This window comes from Rattus norvegicus, chromosome 20, assembly GCF_021556685.1.
Source record: "Rattus norvegicus strain SHRSP/BbbUtx chromosome 20, alternate assembly SHRSP_T2T, whole genome shotgun sequence".
NCBI lineage: Eukaryota > Metazoa > Chordata > Mammalia > Rodentia > Muridae > Rattus > Rattus norvegicus.
Genome location: NC_141553.1, coordinates 43,474,366 through 43,494,867, shown reverse-complemented (window position 1 = coordinate 43,494,867; position 20,502 = coordinate 43,474,366). Strand labels below are relative to the sequence as shown.

Below are 20,502 nucleotides of genomic sequence, written 5' to 3'. Positions count from 1 at the left end.
AGATATTTCAGGAAGTTAGTGAATCATGGCTTAATACTCAATTGTTTTTCAACAAAATAGATCTCATCAGGGTGTGAGTCATGTTTTCATTTCCCCTGTGGCTCTGGCTCCAAAGGGTAGGTTAATTCTGCACCATTTACTTTTGTTCTTTGCATGTATGCATATTTATCTGTTATATATGAAAAATGAACTTAACTGAACCATAAAAGAATGTGTGCTGCTGCTATGGACCCCTCATACTGGTGTGATGAAGCTGACTCGTCACACCCAGACACTATTCCACATTGGATCTTCTTATTGATTTCTGAATCTACTGACAAAATCAATTCTTTTTTGTAATAAATTGAGGCATAGACTGAGCAGTGGTGACATCGATCAGGAAGCAAAGGCAGGCAGATCTTCATGATTTCAAGGCCAGCCTGGTCTACAGAGGTGGTTTTAAGATAGTCAAGGCTACACAAAGAAACTCTGTCTCAATGAGCGAACAAACTGAAACGACTTCTATAATTTAACATTTGCGGTTCTTTAAAAAGACTAAGACTAATTTAAGACTAAGAGATTGTTGACTAATGCTCACATTGTATAGCTGCTACTCTTAATAGTGACCAATTCTACGTCAAAGATGTTGACTACTCTACGAAAACTTCCACAACAAAAAGTATATTTCTCCCTTATATTTTGAAAACTTCTCAAGGAGGCAAGAAATGCAAGACTGTAATATGGGACAGATAAATAAGTGAAACCACTATATACATGGTTACATCTAAATGATCAGTCTTCTATGATTTTATCCAGTCAGGAGGGGACTGAAAGATTTGGATACTCCCGATGCACACTTGATGAGATCTGAAAATAAGGTCATTCCAAGGGTTCAGGGTGGACCATGGCTAAAGATGCTCTTCGTGTGACAGCAGGAAAGGGTAGGCAGAGAAGAGTAGTTATTAATATTTAAAAAGAACATTATGGTACAGAGCTTATAGTCGCATGTAATGCAGTTAGACCCACAGAGACTTTAGGAATAAAAAGAGAAAATCTGGGTCTTAGAGGTTGAGCAGGATCCTGTGTCCATCTGGAATCTATGTGGCTGTCTTCAGTTTTCCCTCTGTCTAGATCCTTCATCCCCTGTCCCATAAAAACACCACATTTATTGATCAGTGACTGCCAAGCCACAAGGAGGCTGTAGGGATGTGACGGACCCAAGGATGCTGGTGTATTGGAAACTGTCCTATCCAGGTGTGCTTCCCACTCACAAGCTGACATTGTAGTTGTTAGATGTCAGTTCCTAGCAAGGGTGAGAAAACTATTACCTCCTCCAAACTCTCAGAGCAATAACATGGAAATCAGCGCCCTTGACTATGGCAGATTTCTCAAGGACAAACAAGTTACGGTGTTCATTCGAGATGATCCTGGCTTACCTGATCCATCCAGCACACTGACCCTCTTCACTCTGGTTCTTTCCTCTTTGTTCAAACAGGTGCCCACTAATGCCATTCAGGGATGTCTCTATTCTGTGCATTGTTGTGATTATGTATACAAACCACACACAGCTCACAGCAGGTAGCATGCACTGTACACAGACACCCAGTTCAATTGTTCAGTGAGGCTCACGAGTATTTATTGAACATGTGCGGCTGGTTGAAGAATTGTGAAGGTTTTTAATTCTGTTCATATTTCATAGACTATCCAGATGCCAAGTAGCTTTTTTTCCCATTTGTCCCTTGGCTCTTGATGAACAACAGTGGTGTTTCTTTTTTATGTGAAGGGTCCCCCCTGAGTCCAGGGACTGCGCCATATGTATCTCTCTGCCTGCAATTGAAGGTTGGGCTGGGAGCAGAAGCCTATAATACAGGGTGGTGATCACTACACATGGAATTTTGCATCAGTGCAAAAGAAAAAAATTGCTCTCCTTTATCTCCTATCATTTTCATTTTTTTTCTGTCAAGACAGGAGGTTTGCATTGCCTTTGAGTGTGAGCATGATATATTTAGATATGCGATCCATCGCTCTACAAGATAAAACATATGCCTTGTAACAATCAGCACCACGATTTGATGCGGAATTGAAATATTTCAGACTTTTATGGGCGCAGCAGATACACACACAGGGGAGATAGATGTCAAAGTACAGGCAAATGTTTAACTGTCTCCATCACTGATACTGTTGGCTCTGGGCCCACTCGGTTGGTGCAGCTTTCTCAGAGAGTGAATCACACATAGAAATTATGATGACTTTGAAAGTGGGCTTCTGGAGCTGGGGAGAAAGCACAGTTTCACAGTGTGTCTTGTGTGACATTAGGATCCCTAGAACCTACTTTAAGAGAGTTGGGTATGTTTGCCTGCCCATGTAATCTCAGGACTAGGAGGTGGGAATAGATGGAAAAGGTCTGTTCACCAGCCTAGCCACAGATCACTGAGAGACCCTCACTCAAGGTTGTCTTGTGGCTTCTATAGCCAGTACATGCATGGATGCATGTATTTATATACACATGCACGCATGCGCGCACACACACACACACACACACACGGAGCCACATGATATAGGCTATAGGCTATATGTAAGAGAAATACATGCTCTTAATGACTGATCCCTCACTATAGCCCCACAAATGAATTTATATATGATAATGTTATTTAACTATCTACTTATTTTATCTAAAACTGAAGTTATAAATATGTTTGTAAGAACTCTGGTACCCATGAAAGACTATTTAGGAGGGATGAGATAAGGAGGCAGAAAGTTCATGTTCAGTTTATACTACTGAATAACAGTGTCTTAGTTGAGAGAAAAGTATTTTAAAATTATGATGCATGGTATCAAGGAAAGATTCAGATAAGGCAAAAATGAAGCAAATATGGTTGTTGAATTGTTAATAAGATATTCTTTGGATTTATACAGAGGGAGCTTCCTGCAATCCCGACTATCTGATGACCTGAGATAAACCACCATTTTTGTTAAAGTGTCTACTAAAGAATACTTTAAAAATGCTATGAAAAGTGCTTGGATTAACTTACAGGATTTTAAACCTTGCTTGTTCAAATATACCTGGGTATGAAAAGCCCAATGGGCCAATGTTCAAGTTTGAACCTTAAAGATTTTTGTTCTACTGAACTGAGCTAAGTATCTAGAGCTTCAATCTAGAGTAAAAGCTACAAAACCTTTAGCACCCAAGAGTGTGTGAATCTATAGTTCTGAATTCAGTTCTGTCTCGAGCACACACCCACAGCCATGCTTGTTTGTACACACTGCAGTTTTATCTGGACTCTCCTTCCAGTCTCAGAACTTTTCTCAGGAAGATTGACTTTTCAACTAATACACCAGAACTCCAGCAGTCAGCATGTAAATTCCATGTATGAACTAATAGGGATGTAAGAGAGGGAAGAGAAATATAGACATATCTACAAGTCCATCAGAATTCTAACTGCCTAAAAACAGTCTAGTCTCTCTTTCAAAATGTTTAACAGCAGTGTTACTGGGTGATTACTAACCTTTAACTTTTCCCCATCTTTCAACACAATTCAGCAAACACAGAAAGATGATGATACAGTGAGGACGCTCAGTACAATGCTCCATGATTATTTACTGAATGAGTTAAGCTGGTCCTCAATACAGCTAACCATTGGAAAAACTAACCAAGCAAAGTTCTTGCAGCTCATGCTTTGCTAGGGACAGGTCCAGAGCACATTTAATAGTGTCTCTATGCAGAGCTTCTAAGGTTTGGCCAAGTGGAAGAATATGCCTACAAATTGGCCTGTGCATGGTTCTTCTATTTAGCTAGATGACTGCACTTTCACTCTGCAAGGGTTTAAGTGATGAAGAAGAAAATTTAAACGTGAGCTTGAAGAAGAATGAGAAAATTGCTATGTTAAAACTTCGTGATTTAATGCTTTGATGACCTGTGTCCTGAACAGGAGGTAAAGAGCTAACTTCCTCTTCTCTCCCTCAATAGACTCGTGACTCTGTAGAATGTCCAGGGTTTAAGTGATGAAGAAGAAAATTTAAACGTGAGCTTGAAGAAGAATGAGAAAATTGCTATGTTAAAACTTCGTGATTTAATGCTTTGATGACCTGTGTCCTGAACAGGAGGTAAAGAGCTAACTTCCCCTTCTCTCCCTCAATAGACTCGTGACTCTGTAGAATGTCCTCCTTTGACATCGTCTGCTGACAGTGTCCTTCAGTAGCACTGCTTCATTAAAAACACACAAAGTCCCAGTTAGTTGACTCTGAGGGTGTTCTCATAGAGCCTGGGCCACCAACCAGGGAGCATGCAGGAGTTGGACCTACATATTTGTACCAAATGTACAACTTAGTATTCATGTATTTCCACCAATACCCGGAACAGCAGTTGTCTCTGTTTCTGTTCCCTGCCATTGGATCGCCTTCCCCCATTTGATCTTCCTGGTTGGGCTTCAGTGGGAAAGGATGTGCCTAGACCTGCTGAGATTAGATACCTCAGGGTGGGTGGTACCTAAGGGAAGCCTCCCTTCAAAGAACAGGAAGGGGCAATGGGTAGAAAAACTTAGCTGGGTCTGGTGGCACACACCACTAAACCCAGCTCTTGGAAGGGAGCGGCAGGTAGATCTTTGTGAGTTCCAGGCCATCTGGAGCTGCATAATAAGACCTTGACCCAACAGTAACAACAAAATCCAACAAAAACCAAACAAAAGAAAAACTTGTGAGGGTAGGAATGGGAAGAGAGGAGGAGGGGGGCTGCTATTGGGACATAAAATGAATAAAAAAAATTAAAATAGGCAGCAGCTCTCTGCTCCCAGACCCGGTGAGAGAGAGACCCAACCGCCTGGTCAGGTGGGCACTCCTGAGGCTGCAGAGCGGAAGAGACCACCAACACTGCTCACCCCTGCCCACATCCCTGGCCCAAGAGGAAACTGTATAAGGCCTCTGGGCTCCCGTGGGGGAGGGCCCGGGAGCAGCAGGACACCTGCCACAGACACCGCCGGACCCTGAAGGAAACAGACCGGATAAACAGTTCTCTGCACCCAAATCCCGTGGGAGGGAGAGCTAAACCTTCAGAGAGGCAGACAGGCCTGGGAAACCAGAAGAGACTGCTCCCTGCACACACATCTCGGACGCCAGAGGAAAAAGCCAAAGACCATCTGGAACCCTGGTGCACTGAAGCTCCCGGAAGGGGCGGCACAGGTCTTCCTGGTTGCTGCCGCTGCAGAGAGCCCCTGGGCAGCACCCCACGAGCGAACTTGAGCCTCGGGACCACAGGTAAGACCAAATTTTCTGCTGCAAGAAAGCTGCCTGGTGAGCTTGGGACACACGGAAGCAGAATTTCTCTAGAACCGGGCACGTTCTGTGTTTACCGGAAGTCCCACACCCGCGGATCCCGGCCCGCAGCAGCTCTCTGCTCCCAGACCCGGTGAGAGAGAGACCCAACCGCCTGGTCAGGTGGGCACTCCTGAGGCTGCAGAGCGGAAGAGACCACCAACACTGCTCACCCCTGCCCACATCCCTGGCCCAAGAGGAAACTGTATAAGGCCTCTGGGCTCCCGTGGGGGAGGGCCCAGGAGCGGCAGGACCCCTGCCGGAGACACCACCGGACCCTGAAGGAAACAGACCGGATAAACAGTTCTCTGCACCCAAATCCCGTGGGAGGGAGAGCTAAACCTTCAGAGAGGCAGACAGGCCTGGGAAACCAGAAGAGACTGCTCCCTGCACACACATCTCGGACGCCAGAGGAAAAAGCCAAAGACCATCTGGAACCCTGGTGCACTGAAGCTCCCGGAAGGGGCGGCACAGGTCTTCCTGGTTGCTGCCGCTGCAGAGAGCCCCTGGACAGCACCCCACGAGCAAACCTGAGCCTCGGGACCACAGGTAAGACCAAATTTTCTGCTGCAAGAAAGCTGCCTGGTGAACTCAAGACACAGGCCCACAGGAACAGCTGAAGACCTGTAGAGAGGAAAAACTACACGCCCGAAAGCAGAACACTCTGTCCCCATAACTGACTGAAAGAGAGGAAAACAGGTCTACAGCACTCCTGACACACAGGCTTATAGGACAGTCTAGCCACTGTCAGAAATAGCAGAACAAAGTAACACTAGAGATAATCTGATGGCGAGAGGCAAGCGCAGGAACCCAAGCAACAGAAACCAAGACTACATGCCATCATCGGAGCCCAATTCTCCCACCAAAACAAACATGGAATATCCAAACACACCAGAAAAGCAAGATCTAGTTTCAAAATCATATTTGATCATGATGCTGGAGGACTTCAGGAAAGACCTGAACACACTTAGGGAAGCACAGGAAAACATTAATAAACAAGTAAAAGCCTACAGAGAGGAATCGCAAAAATCCCTGAAAGAATTCCAGGAAAACACAATCAAACAGTTGAAGGAATTAAAAATGGAAATAGAAGCAATCAAGAAAGAACACATGGAAACAACCCTGGATATAGAAAACCAAAAGAAGAGACAAGGAGCTGTAGATACAAGCTTCACCAACAGAATACAAGAGATGGAAGAGAGAATCTCAGGAGCAGAAGATTCCATAGAAATCATTGACTCAACTGTCAAAGATAATGTAAAGCGGAAAAAGCTACTGGTCCAAAACATACAGGAAATCCAGGACTCAATGAGAAGATCAAACCTAAGGATAATAGGTATAGAAGAGAGTGAAGACTCCCAGCTCAAAGGACCAGTAAATATCTTCAACAAAATCATAGAAGAAAACTTCCCTAACCTAAAAAAAGAGATACCCATAGACATACAGGAAGCCTACAGAACTCCAAATAGATTGGACCAGAAAAGAAACACCTCCCGTCACATAATTGTCAAAACACCAAACGCACAAAATAAAGAAAGAATATTAAAAGCAGTAAGGGAAAAAGGTCAAGTAACATATAAAGGGAGACCTATCAGAATCACACCAGACTTCTCGCCAGAAACTATGAAGGCCAGAAGATCCTGGACTGATGTTATACAGACCCTAAGAGAACACAAATGCCAGCCCAGATTACTGTATCCAGCAAAACTCTCAATTAACATTGATGGAGAAACCAAGATATTCCATGACAAAACCAAATTTACACAATATCTTTCTACAAATCCAGCACTACAAAGGATAATAAATGGTAAAGCCCAACATAAGGAGGCAAGCTATACCCTAGAAGAAGCAAGAAACTAATCGTCTTGGCAACAAAACAAAGAGAATGAAAGCACACAAACATAACCTCACATCAAATATGAATATAACGGGAAGCAATAATCACTATTCCTTAATATCTCTCAATATCAATGGCCTCAACTCCCCAATAAAAAGACATAGATTAACAAACTGGATACGCAACGAGGACCCTGCATTCTGCTGCCTACAGGAAACACACCTCAGAGACAAAGACAGACACTACCTCAGAGTTAAAGGCTGGAAAACAACTTTCCAAGCAAATGGTCAGAAGAAGCAAGCTGGAGTAGCCATTCTAATATCAAATAAAATCAATTTCCAACTAAAAGTCATCAAAAAAGATAAGGAAGGACACTTCATATTCATCAAAGGAAAAATCAACCAAGATGAACTCTCAATCCTAAATATCTATGCCCCAAATACAAGGGCATCTACATATGTAAAAGAAACCTTACTAAAGCTCAAAACACACATTGCACCTCACACAATAATAGTGGGAGATTTCAACACCCCACTCTCATCAATGGACAGATCATGGAAACAGAAATTAAACAGTGATGTAGACAGACTAAGAGAAGTCATGAGCCAAATGGACTTAACGGATATTTATAGAACATTCTATCCTAAAGCAAAAGGATATACCTTCTTCTCAGCTCCTCATGGTACTTTCTCCAAAATTGACCATATAATTGGTCAAAAAACGGGCCTCAACAGGTACAGAAAGATAGAAATAATCCCATGCGTGCTATCGGACCACCACGGCCTAAAACTGGTCTTCAATAACAATAAGGGAAGAATGCCCACATATACGTGGAAATTGAACAATGCTCTACTCAATGATAACCTGGTCAAGGAAGAAATAAAGAAAGAAATTAAAAACTTTTTAGAATTTAATGAAAATGAAGATACAACATACTCAAACTTATGGGACACAATGAAAGCTGTGCTAAGAGGAAAACTCATAGCGCTGAGTGCCTGCAGAAAGAAACAGGAAAGAGCAGCTTGACAGCACACCTAAAAGCTCTAGAACAAAAAGAAGCAAATACACCCAGGAGGAGTAGAAGGCAGGAAATAATCAAACTCAGAGCTGAAATCAACCAAGTAGAAACAAAAAGGACCATAGAAAGAATCAACAGAACCAAAAGTTGGTTCTTTGAGAAAATCAACAAGATAGACAAACCCTTAGCCAGACTAACGAGAGGACACAGAGAGTGTGTCCAAATTAACAAAATCAGAAATGAAAAGGGAGACATAACTACAGATTCGGAGGAAATTCAAAAAATCATCAGATCTTACTATAAAAACCTATATTCAACAAAATTTGAAAATCTTCAGGAAATGGACAATTTCCTAGACAGATACCAGGTATCGAAGTTAAATCAGGAACAGATAAACCAGTTAAACAACCCCATAACTCCTAAGGAAATAGAAGCAGTCATTAAAGGTCTCCCAACCAAAAAGAGCCCAGGTCCAGACGGGTTTAGTGCAGAATTCTATCAAACCTTCATAGAAGACCTCATACCAATATTATCCAAACTATTCCACAAAATTGAAACAGATGGAGCCCTACCGAATTCCTTCTACGAAGCCACAATTACTCTTATACCTAAACCACACAAAGACACAACAAAGAAAGAGAACTTCAGACCAATTTCCCTTATGAATATCGACGCAAAAATACTCAATAAAATTCTGGCAAACCGAATTCAAGAGCACATCAAAACAATCATCCACCATGATCAAGTAGGCTTCATCCCAGGCATGCAGGGATGGTTTAATATACGGAAAACCATCAACGTGATCCATTATATAAACAAACTGAAAGAACAGAACCACATGATCATTTCATTAGATGCTGAGAAAGCATTTGACAAAATTCAACACCCCTTCATGATAAAAGTCCTGGAAAGAATAGGAATTCAAGGCCCATACCTAAACATAGTAAAAGCCATATACAGCAAACCAGTTGCTAACATTAAACTAAATGGAGAGAAACTTGAAGCAATCCCACTAAAATCAGGGACTAGACAAGGCTGCCCACTCTCTCCCTACTTATTCAATATAGTTCTTGAAGTTCTAGCCAGAGCAATCAGACAACAAAAGGAGATCAAAGGGATACAGATCGGAAAAGAAGAGGTCAAAATATCACTATTTGCAGATGACATGATAGTATATTTAAGTGATCCCAAAAGTTCCACCAGAGAACTACTAAAGCTGATAAACAACTTCAGCAAAGTGGCTGGGTATAAAATTAACTCAAATAAATCAGTTGCCTTCCTCTATACAAAAGAGAAACAAGCCGAGAAAGAAATTAGGGAAACGACACCCTTCATAATAGACCCAAATAATATAAAGTACCTCGGTGTGACTTTAACCAAGCAAGTAAAAGATCTGTACAATAAGAACTTCAAGACACTGAGGAAAGAAATTGAAGAAGACCTCAGAAGATGGAAAGATCTCCCATGCTCATGGATTGGCAGGATTAATATGGTAAAAATGGCCATTTTACCAAAAGCAATCTACAGATTCAATGCAATCCCCATCAAAATACCAATCCAATTCTTCAAAGAGTTAGACAGAACAATTTGCAAATTCATCTGGAATAACAAAAAACCCAGGATAGCTAAAGCTATCCTCAACAATAAAAGGACTTCAGGGGGAATCACTATCCCTGAACTCAAGCAGTATTACAGAGCAATAGTGATAAAAACTGCATGGTATTGGTACAGAGACAGACAGATAGACCAATGGAATAGAATTGAAGACCCAGAAATGAACCCACACACCTATGGTCACTTGATTTTTGACAAAGGAGCCAAAACCATCCAATGGAAAAAAGATAGTATTTTCAGCAAATGGTGCTGGTTCAACTGGAGGGCAACATGTAGAAGAATGCAGATCGATCCATCCTTATCACCCTGTACAAAGCTTAAGTCCAAGTGGATCAAGGACCTCCACATCAAACCAGACACACTCAAACTAATAGAAGAAAAACTAGGGAAGCATCTGGAACACATGGGCACTGGAAAAAATTTCCTGAACAAAACACCAATGGCTTATGCTCTAAGATCAAGAATCGACAAATGGGATCTCATAAAACTGCAAAGCTTCTGTAAGGCAAAGGACACTGTGGTTAGGACAAAACGGCAACCAACAGATTGGGAAAAGATCTTTACCAATCCTACAACAGATAGAGGCCTTATTTCCAAAATATACAAAGAACTCAAGAAGTTAGACCGCAGGGAAACAAATAACCCTATTAAAAAATGGGGTTCAGAGCTAAACAAAGAATTCACAGCTGAGGAATGCCGAATGGCTGAGAAACACCTAAAGAAATGTTCAACATCTTTAGTCATAAGGGAAATGCAAATCAAAACAACCCTGAGATTTCACCTCACACCAGTGCGATTGGCTAAGATCAAAAACTCAGGTGACAGCAGATGCTGGCGAGGATGTGGAGAAAGAGGAACACTCCTCCATTGTTGGTGGGATTGCAGACTGGTAAAACCATTCTGGAAATCAGTCTGGAGGTTCCTCAGAAAATTGGACATTGAACTGCCTGATGATCCAGCTATACCTCTCTTGGGCATATACCCAAAAGATGCCTCAACATATAAAAGAGACACGTGCTCCACTATGTTCATCGCAGCCTTATTTATAATAGCCAGAAGCTGGAAAGAACCCAGATGCCCTTCAACAGAGGAATGGATACAGAAAATGTGGTACATCTACACAATGGAATATTACTCAGCTATCAAAAACAACGAGTTTATGAAATTCGTAGGCAAATGGTTGGAACTGGAAAATATCATCCTGAGTGAGCTAACCCAATCACAGAAAGACATACATGGTATGCACTCATTGATAAGTGGCTATTAGCCCAAATGCTTGAATTACCCTAGATCCCTAGAACAAACGAAACTCAAGACGGATGATCAAAATGTGAATGCTTCACTCCTTCTTTAAATGAGGAAAAAGAATACCCTTGGCAGGGAAGGGAGAGGCAAAGATTAAAACAGAGACTGAAGGAACACCCATTCAGAGCCTGCCCCACATGTGGCCCATACATATACAGCCACCCAATTAGACAAGATGGATGAAGCAAAGAAGTGCAGACCGACAGGAGCCGGATGTAGATCGCTCCTGAGAGACACAGCCAGAATACAGCAAATATAGAGGCGAATGCCAGCAGCAAACCACTGAACTGAGAATAGGTCCCCTATTGAAGGAATCAGAGAAAGAACTGGAAGAGCTTGAAGGGGCTCGAGACCCCAAAAGTACAACAATGCCAAGCAACCAGAGCTTCCAGGGACTAAGCCACTACCTAAAGACTATACATGGACTGACCCTGGACTCTGACCCCATAGGTAGCAATGAATATCCTAGTAAGAGCACCAGTGGAAGGGGAAGCCCTGGGTCCTGCTAAGACTGAACCCACAGTGAACTAGTCTATGGGGGGAGGGCGGCAATGGGGGGAGGGTTGGGAGGGGAACACCCATAAGGAAGGGGAGGGGGGAGGGGGATGTTTGCCCGGAAACCGGGAAAGGGAATAACACTCGAAATGTATATAAGAAATACTCAAGTTAATAAAAAAAAAAATTAAAATAAAAATCACAATACCCACTTCAAATATTTAATTTTCACTACTCTGTTTCCTTTTTCTTAAAAGAAAGATAAATATAATTTAACTTAACTGTATGTATAGAAACATATTTATAAATAACTCAATAAAATCAAAAAGTTAACAAGCCAAATTCACTCGTGAGTTGACACACAGAATAGTGACTAACATCCGCACATAGGAACAATAGATTGAAAAATGCAAGAGAAACCACGGTTCTCCAAGATTCTGGGCTTAGTTGGAGACCTGAGTTTTGAGTTATCTACATTTTTTAATTGCTTTAATGGTTTAGTGTTATTCAAAGACTAGGTCATGCCATTCCTATTTTGATCATTTTATGCATTTAGTAGTAAGAAATGTTGAAGTCAGAGCTTATGTCATGATTACAAAAGTGCTGTAGGTAAACTTTCAATTATCAATCTAAAATCTGAGACATTTCTCTCTCTTCCTCCAGTGACTATTACTTGTAAGGTATTTTGTTCATATTGTGCAAGTCCAGGTTGAAAAAATATATCCCTTAATTTGGGTTCTGCCATCAATAAGTTTTGTTGTCAAAGTGCACTAAAGCAGGCCTGCTGCTGTGTGGGCTGCTCACATGATAAATATTTATAATGTTTTATAAGACTTATAATATTTTATAAGACCCATCCCCATGCTCATCCTTTAGTAATTTCTATGTCAGACCAAAAGGAATAGCCTGGCAGTGTGGTTCAAAACTAAGGTGTGAGGACGGGTCCCCCATTTTACTGCCTTTATTTTCTCTGGCCTCCTTTTGTACAGTTAGGAGGCTTCAACTGATCATGAAGAACAGCCCTAACGGCAGAAGTAACTGCTCACAGATGAGGGACCCATAGCTGTACTTGAAAGGTTGCCAAATTCCAAGGTCCTATTTTACTTTTGAAGGGACTTCGTATCCACAAATAGGGGAACTCAGTCATTCATAAAATTCACTTAATTGTCAGTCATCTATTCAGACAATTATTTGTTGCAATTTGCAAGCTACTTTCTGTTAACCTTAAATTGTTTCAAGTTAGTTCTGAAGTCATATATACACATTCCTACTTAGACACATATATCAATAGTCATATCAAATGCACTCACGTATATTTATACACAAACATATACAACATACACAAATATACAACACAAAAGACACACACATACATGAACACACATAGACACACATGCACACAAGCATAGACACACACAAACACATACACACACACATACGCACACACGCACGCATGCACGCACACACGCGCACATTCATTTATAGCTGTGATTTGTCTCCCTCTCTGCTGAATGACTTCAACTGACACTCAGATTTTATAGGGCTTTCTCTGTCCTTGTGTTAATGATGATGTTTCTGCTGCTGGTAGACTTCATGTTGTGTTACATTAATCAAAGTCACCTGCACTCCTCCTGACCCCAGAAGTAAGGGATTGCCCTCAATCTTACTATGTTTGCTCTTTTGCAATTAGCAAAAAGCATTAATCTTCTTAGTCGTAAAGCATTAATTTATTAGTTTTACTATTGTTGGACAACTGTAAAATTATTTCTCATTTTTACCTGAAAATACCTCAATGGAATAAAAGGCTCCAGAATATTTCAATGTTAAAATCCAGAATGTCAGATGCAGGCAGTGTCAGAAGAGACATTTGACATCTACTAGAGGTCAAGCTTGTTATTGGAAATGGTTAACCAGAAACGATTCTTTGTGGCTAAACACCCCACCAATGTGGTTGCCCTGGTTTAATTCCTTCCCAAAAACCTACAGTAAATGCACAAATATTTTTTTGTGTGTGATTTTAAAGTATAAAAAGCCCACCATGTAGTCTGGACTCTCTTTTCTATGTAATTATAGTCATTTTCTAAAGTGTCTAGTATGAAAACATACAGCCACAACTGTAGTTTTCAAATTTCTCACAAAAACATCTCTGAGATCAACAACCATTATATTGCGCTCTCTGTACTCGGGAACCCAAAACTACTTAAACTCTTTGCTGTGGAACTGAGTATTGATCACAGCTGAGATGAGAGTCTGTGGTGCTGAGTTCACTCATAATGTCATCCCAAGTGCCATCCCTGGGACTTGCCGTGCTACCCAAGGAACAATGAAAGCAGAAGGCATTTGTCTGCTGCGACGTTGATATCAATGGGCTGCACAAAAGAATGGCTCACTATTGACGAGGCATGCAAAGCAGACCGAGCAGGATTTAAGAGAAAGAAATCCGGGACAATTCACAGTCTTAAAATGACATCCTTCCGCCTTCTTTAAGACACATATATATTTCAAGGAACATCAGAAACTTTTGAGACTACAAAGCAAATCCTTTATGTGCCTTATCTGCAACTTCAAAAGTCAATAATTACTTTTAAGAAACTATTCTCTTCAGGAACTCTTGCTTGGATATTGCAGTGTGGGAAAGTCAAACTTTCTTTGGAGCAGTTACATACTTTCTCAGGTTAAGGACAAATAAACATTGCCAGTATTTTCCCTTTTTCTCACCAGCTCCATTCTCTGCCTTTGTCATTCCCTGTACGGCTTGTGAAGCAACGCTTTCTCTTTTCTCTGCTGGCATTCTGCATTCTTTCTATAACCACCTACTTTTTAAAGGAACAGATAAGCACCATAGAAAACAACTTGCCATCCAGCTTTTCTTTTATGAAAAGTTAGGTTCTTATCAGGTGAAGTCATAATGTGGGAACATGTTTACCTGGTAATAAGATCTCACACAATATCCTTTACTATATTGGTTTTATTACAAAGTGTGTCTTTGCTGGCAGACTCAGGAGCACAGAGAAGGCTCCCTATAAAGACCTTTGAAAAGGCATGCTGAAATATCTCCAGCTAGATCATTCTGGGAGATCCGGATGCTGATGAGTTTTATGTGGGGGTGTCTATCAGAGAGCTCTTAGGGAGAAAGAGTTGCAGAAAGTTACATGAGAAAACCCAAAACGGTTTTCCAAGGCTAGACACAAACTTTTCCAGAGTAAGCTGAAATGTCTTACAAAGACAGGTGATGGTCATGCCACACTGTTTAAGCTAATCGTTGACTATCATTGTTTTACTGTATTTTTCTTCTAGAACACCACCAGGCACAATTACTTATTGCTTTCCTTTTTTTCTTTTCTCTTTTTGTCTTTATCAAATGATTATACATTCTATAAAGACTTGCGTCTTATATTATTAGCTTCTAGATCAGTATAGAGACTATAACATTGCTAATAAAACAGCTACTAGCTATTTGGCTATTCAGTACATGAAATATGGTGAGTCCAAACTGACATAGACTCAACCCATTGACTTCAAGATGGTTCAAAAAGCCTTACTTATTGCTTAGTAGGTGATTCACATGAAAATTATAGTGTTTTTATTTACTTGATTAGCTACATTATTAAATTTATTGTACCCACTTTTTATATCTCATGTGCTTTTGCTGTTTGTTTTCCTAGATTCCCATCTGGGGCTTGATAATGAATTGTTTAGCCATAGGAATGGTAATGCACATGCTGGTTTGAACTTTTGACCAAGACTTACACTGTTTGATCTCTAGCGCTTTAGCCATTGTGAGAACTTGCCCATCTTGACTGGATTATTTATGGAGAGGACACGTAAGACCAAATCCAGCTGCTGCCATGAAGCCTGCCTGTAACACCCTCAGCTTATCTCTGTCTAGACCTCAAACGCCCTCAGACCACTGACAGAAGATTCCTGAGTAGGATGGATGTTAATTAGCATAGCGGCTGTTGTTGCCTTGTTGGTTAGCCAGACTTACCCAAAGGGCTCCTTGCCATGGACATGGGATCTTCAGAACTGAGCTTAGCTCAATGAAAGGATTAGCATGCTACCTCCCACTCATTCTTAACCTCTCAACCTTGTTTCTTAGGTAAATGCTTTTGCAGTGTTCACAAATACAAGAACAAGGAAAGATACTCAATAAAGATATGGGCAAGTTCCCTTCCCCCAGAAGTATTATTTATTGATTATCATGGGGGATCTTAGGGCAAACACCAGCTGGGGTGTTAAAATGTAAATGAGACTGATCTACATAGCAGGACTTATTTTCTCAAGCACATGTTAATTTGTTAAAAGGTCTCCTTTATAAGTCTTCCTAGATTTCTATTGTTAGAAAAGGTTTGTATAACCAGCTTTATCTTGCTATGCTACTTGCTGAAGAGAGGGCTGAGTGATTTTGTTTGGTGGGATCATCATATTCTTTGTACCCAAAACACTGCTGGGAAGAAGGTTTGTGTATTGTCTAACTGGTTCTTTGTGCTTAGTGGTGCTATATAAGGGTAGTGAGCATGAAAAATGGGATTATGGTTAGAGGCATAAGAGGCAAAAAGTGTATGTATGCCCTTTCATAGAAGACAGGGAAACTCTACCAGGATGGGGAAGGGGTGTGTGAAGGTTTGAAATGAAAGAACTCCAAGAAAATGAGGTTTTAATGCCATGGACAGCAATAGGGACAACATTGGAACAAATATCTCTGAAGGTTTTGTTTGAATTCTCTTTACTTTGGAAAACTGTACATTTGAAATATTTTTTAACATATTTTTCTAAAACATACCACCATTCTGAAACTGATGGTATAGAGCTGAACTTCACAGTTCAATAGACCTCAATCAAGGCTTTTTCCTGAGGCTTCAATTACCCATAGTCAACTGCAGCATAAAAATGTTGTGTGGAATTCTAGAAATAATTTCCACTGTAAGTTATATACTATTTGAGTAGCAAAGCAGACTCGTACCATGCCATTCTGTGCTCCACCCCAACCCTACATATCAGGTTTCCATTATCCTTTTGTTCAGATATTTATGCCATGTTTGTCACCCGTTAGATGCTTAGTGACTGTCCTGGTTGTCTGATACGATGTCATCGAATCACTGTGCCTGTGCAGAGGTGACTCTAATTGAATTTAATAATAGTCATGAATGCAGGACTCAGAGGCCTTTGGGCTTACAGTTGGAAAGACACATTAATTCTCCAGTAGGTGGCAACACTGTGGGAATAGAGCAAAAATGCCCATTGAGCATCCCGCACTATTGTGACTTCAGGTACCCACTGAGGATTATGGTGTGCTTGTCCATAGAGAAGGGGTCAGTGCTCCAAGTGTACGAAAGGAATCTGCTACGAAGCAGAAGCACGGTGCGGACGTAGAACAGAGGAATCTCAAGACCTCCAAGGCCCTTGGTTGCCCATATTATTTACCAGCTGGGTAACTGACAATGAGCTCAACCATACTCTTATTCAGCAGAGAAAAGCATCTAATGGTGGAGCAATCAGAACCCAGGACTCCTCATCTCCGAATTAGTTGAGACAACGAATATTAAGATATTTGGTGCAGTGCTCAGATAGAAACCTTGGCTCAAATACTGGAGCATGGTACCATCTTTGTAAAAATGAAAAGATAAAGCCACAGTCAATGTGAGAGTTGAACTGGACCCCTGTGCTGCACTCCCTAAGCTGTATTCCAAAATCAGGGCTGGCTGCTCAAGCAGCTGCTAATTGAAAAAATTCTATCTTTTATGAGGTCAGTTCTTTGGAAGACCAAAGATACTACTTGCTGGTTGCAACTGACTTCCCAAGTAAGGAGAACTTCAATGCTGAAAAGCATAAGCCAGTGGTTACTATGGGCTTTTAAATTAAGACTCTACATGATTACCTTACCTGCGATTCAATTATTGCCTCAGGTTTCCTTCAAAGGGAAGAGAGAAGAGGTAAATTTTTTTAACCAAATATTTGCTATCTCACTTTTAACTATTTTCAGATGTTAGAGGTGAAGACGCACAGGTGAGGTGTTCTTGCCTGGGGCCATGACTGTCGCCTCACGGAATCTTAGCTTTCACCAGCAATTCAGCCAATGAATCACAAGGTGGCATCCCTGTTTTAGACACTGCTGGCATAGAAGAACTATGGAGAAAATGCTTTGTTAATTTCATATCTGTGCTTTGAAATGTAATAATAATAATAATAATAATACATAAAAATTGATAGTTAATGCAATATAGATAGTATTTTGCTCATGGTCGACCAGAAACATGAAAGGATTAAAAAGTAATTTTTTTCTTTTTCAGGAGTTTGAAATTATTAGACAGTACTGTGCTTTTGACATAAAAGGAGGTTTAGATTTATAGGAAAGTAATGTATGCCCTCATCCACAGCTATGAGACAGAGATGGATGACCAAACCCTCTGGTTCTTCCCATGCACTGTGAGTTATGCTTAGTGCACAATGGCAAGTCAGGACCATCATCAGCAACAATGACTTGGAATGCAGCCAGCCTGGTGCATAGATTGCGACACTGCAGTTCTGCAGATAAGAAGAGGTGACAATGGAATACCTGAGCATAGGTAGTTTGATGAGGTGATATGGAGACAGTCACAAGCCGGGAGGATATACACACCTCTACAGTATGCTGCGGGACCGTGTCAGTGGGCACTAACACGGAGAAAAATGGACTGCTGGGAACAGAAGGAGTCTGGCAGACTGCTTGGACATGGCACAGTCAGAGAAAGCAGCCTCATGTCAAAGCAAACTATCAAGCAATCCTGATGAAGAGTAGACTCACAGAATCCTGGCTTCTTAGCCCTCCATCCTAAGCCAAGAGAAACAAGGCAATCGCCATGCTTACACTGGGGAAGGAAAGCAGGCACGTGCCATCGGAGTCAGATGAGGTGGCTTTATATTGATGTATGTCTCTGTAGATGGGGCCCTGCAGTTAGTTTTTAGCAAGTTTTGTTGTCCTGTGGGCAGTGGTAATGGACCTGGCTATATCTGCAGGCTTCACACGTAGGCACACTGATAAACACCGATAGAGTTTTTGCTCCTAATAACGCCTAAAATTCCTCTATGTGACAGTGCACAGACTGTTCGATATATGCACTATGGTATACTCTGTTAATAAAATGTCTTAATATAAGTTTGCAGGAAGAGTACTTTTCCAGCATTCAATTATTTCTATGATTACTGGCAAAGGAAAACACTGCAGAGGGCTGTATTTATGAACTAAATCACCAAGGAGGTTAGTGACGGCTTGCAGGCTTAGTCAGATGAGTCTTGTAATTTTTCAGATGTTGCTGCTTAAATCACAGTGTTTTTAAGAGGCTCAAAAGTGATGTTAGATATAGGCGTGACTTGTAATCCATCATCACCACACACCCATAGAACAAGCTTTAAAGGGTAATCAAGAGGGCTTTCCACAAGTGTTCATGGCAGAATTACTATACTCTCGCTTCTACTCTTCTGGGCTTTAAAAGACTATGATATGCTTCGTGTACAATCAAACTAAGGCAAATAAAAAGTGGCTTTAATGATAAGTTACCCGGCTGCATTTCCATTAAGGGAACAAAGGGGTACCCCAACACCATGGCTGTCTCCTTATTTATAGCTTCCGGAATGTCATCTTCCTACTCAAAGCTAAAATCTTCCCTGGTTAGCTGATTTAGACCCTGATGCATCTGAAAATGACAAGACTTACATGACTAAGCCTGCAAGCCTTTTGTAACTCTCCTGGCGATTTAGTTCATTGAATACTGAACAGTAAGGCCGGCCATCCTTTATTAACTGCAGTGACTACAAAGGACACAGCAGTGGCTTTGCTCTGCACCTTCAGAGAGCCAACACCGCCTTTCTAGCCCATCACTGCTTCATGTCGATAAGCAAAACCCCAGCAAGAACTCTGAACAGAGAAGTAACTCACTTGTTCCTCCTTCAGAGCCTGGTTTTGTTTGATTTCATAGTCAGAAGGAGAGCAGGAAGAGGCGACTAAACAAAGTTTCCTCCTTTCCTAATGTTATTTCGTTTTTAATCAAAGTTCCTGTCCCAGTGAAGTCATCTTCATGTGTTTCCTCCTTAATTTTGTTTCCCTTCCCATCCGCGTGGAATTGGTAATGCACTCAACTGTGAGTTATTGACTCTCATCTTTCAAAATGTCTGCCGCAGTGAGTGGAGTCCCTCCTGTCATTACTCTTGCTGCAGCCATTAGATGTTCAGCTCTGGTGAATTAAACACAAGGAGCCACATGAGAGAACACTCTGTTTCCTGGTAGAGGTGTCAGTCTGAATTGGGGACACCAGCTATCCGGACAGTGTGCAAAGCAGATGGCCATCAATAAAGGAAGCTGTGCTTTACCTGTTTCTTTTGATGACCACCTGCAAACGGGGGATCTTCCTGAGAGGAGACAGATAAAGGATGTGAAATTTCAAAGAGCAGCGGATGACTGAATTTGAAATGAGATTCCCATCCAAAGTGTCAGGGCAATTGGCAGAAATGCGACTTGGAAGACATTTGCAGATTGCAGTTTATAAATCTTGCAATTGCAGAGTATCGAGGCACATGTCCCGTAGATAGAAGGATCCACCAGACTCTTCTTAAAATTCCTCTGGGTCAGAACCAATGGAGAATCACCCAGGGTTTAGGACCCCTTTCTGCTGTTACCCACTTTTGCCCCCTTCCTTGAACATGGATGCTTGGTATCCTATCCTTTAAAATCTGTTTTCTCCTGGTTGTTTACCCTGGATAACACTGTGGATGTTAGTATAAATAACATTTACCAGAGCTACAAACTTTAATGTTTTAATGTTCGCTTAGTTTATTTTTAAACGCCAACAGAAAGTGTTCTGGCTAGTTTTTTTGTTAGCTTGGAAACAGCTTTAGTCAACTGAGGAGAAGGAACCCCAATTGAGAAACTGCCTCCAAGTAAGGCTCTAGGCAGGCCATTCTTATATTTTTG

At 41.2% G+C, this 20,502-nt stretch overlaps 1 protein-coding gene and 1 long non-coding RNA gene across 8 annotated transcripts in view; one reads left to right on the top strand and one right to left on the bottom strand.

Annotated features, from left to right (window-relative positions):
• Positions 1-20,502, bottom strand: part of Hs3st5 (heparan sulfate-glucosamine 3-sulfotransferase 5) — a 332,523-nt gene that overhangs the window by 220,697 nt on the left and 91,324 nt on the right.
• The window catches only part of LOC134483815 (uncharacterized), a 65,029-nt gene that overhangs the window by 23,779 nt on the left and 20,748 nt on the right, over positions 1-20,502 (top strand). For 2 of the 5 annotated variants that reach the window (XR_015645239.1, XR_015645242.1), the window contains 2 exons: positions 3,947-4,083; positions 17,933-18,695. This is a non-coding gene — a long non-coding RNA (uncharacterized LOC134483815). Of the gene's footprint in view, positions 1-3,946; positions 4,084-17,845; positions 18,696-20,502 lie in introns of those variants that run through there. The other 3 variants (XR_015645240.1, XR_015645243.1, XR_015645241.1) reach the window with 2 other exon arrangements.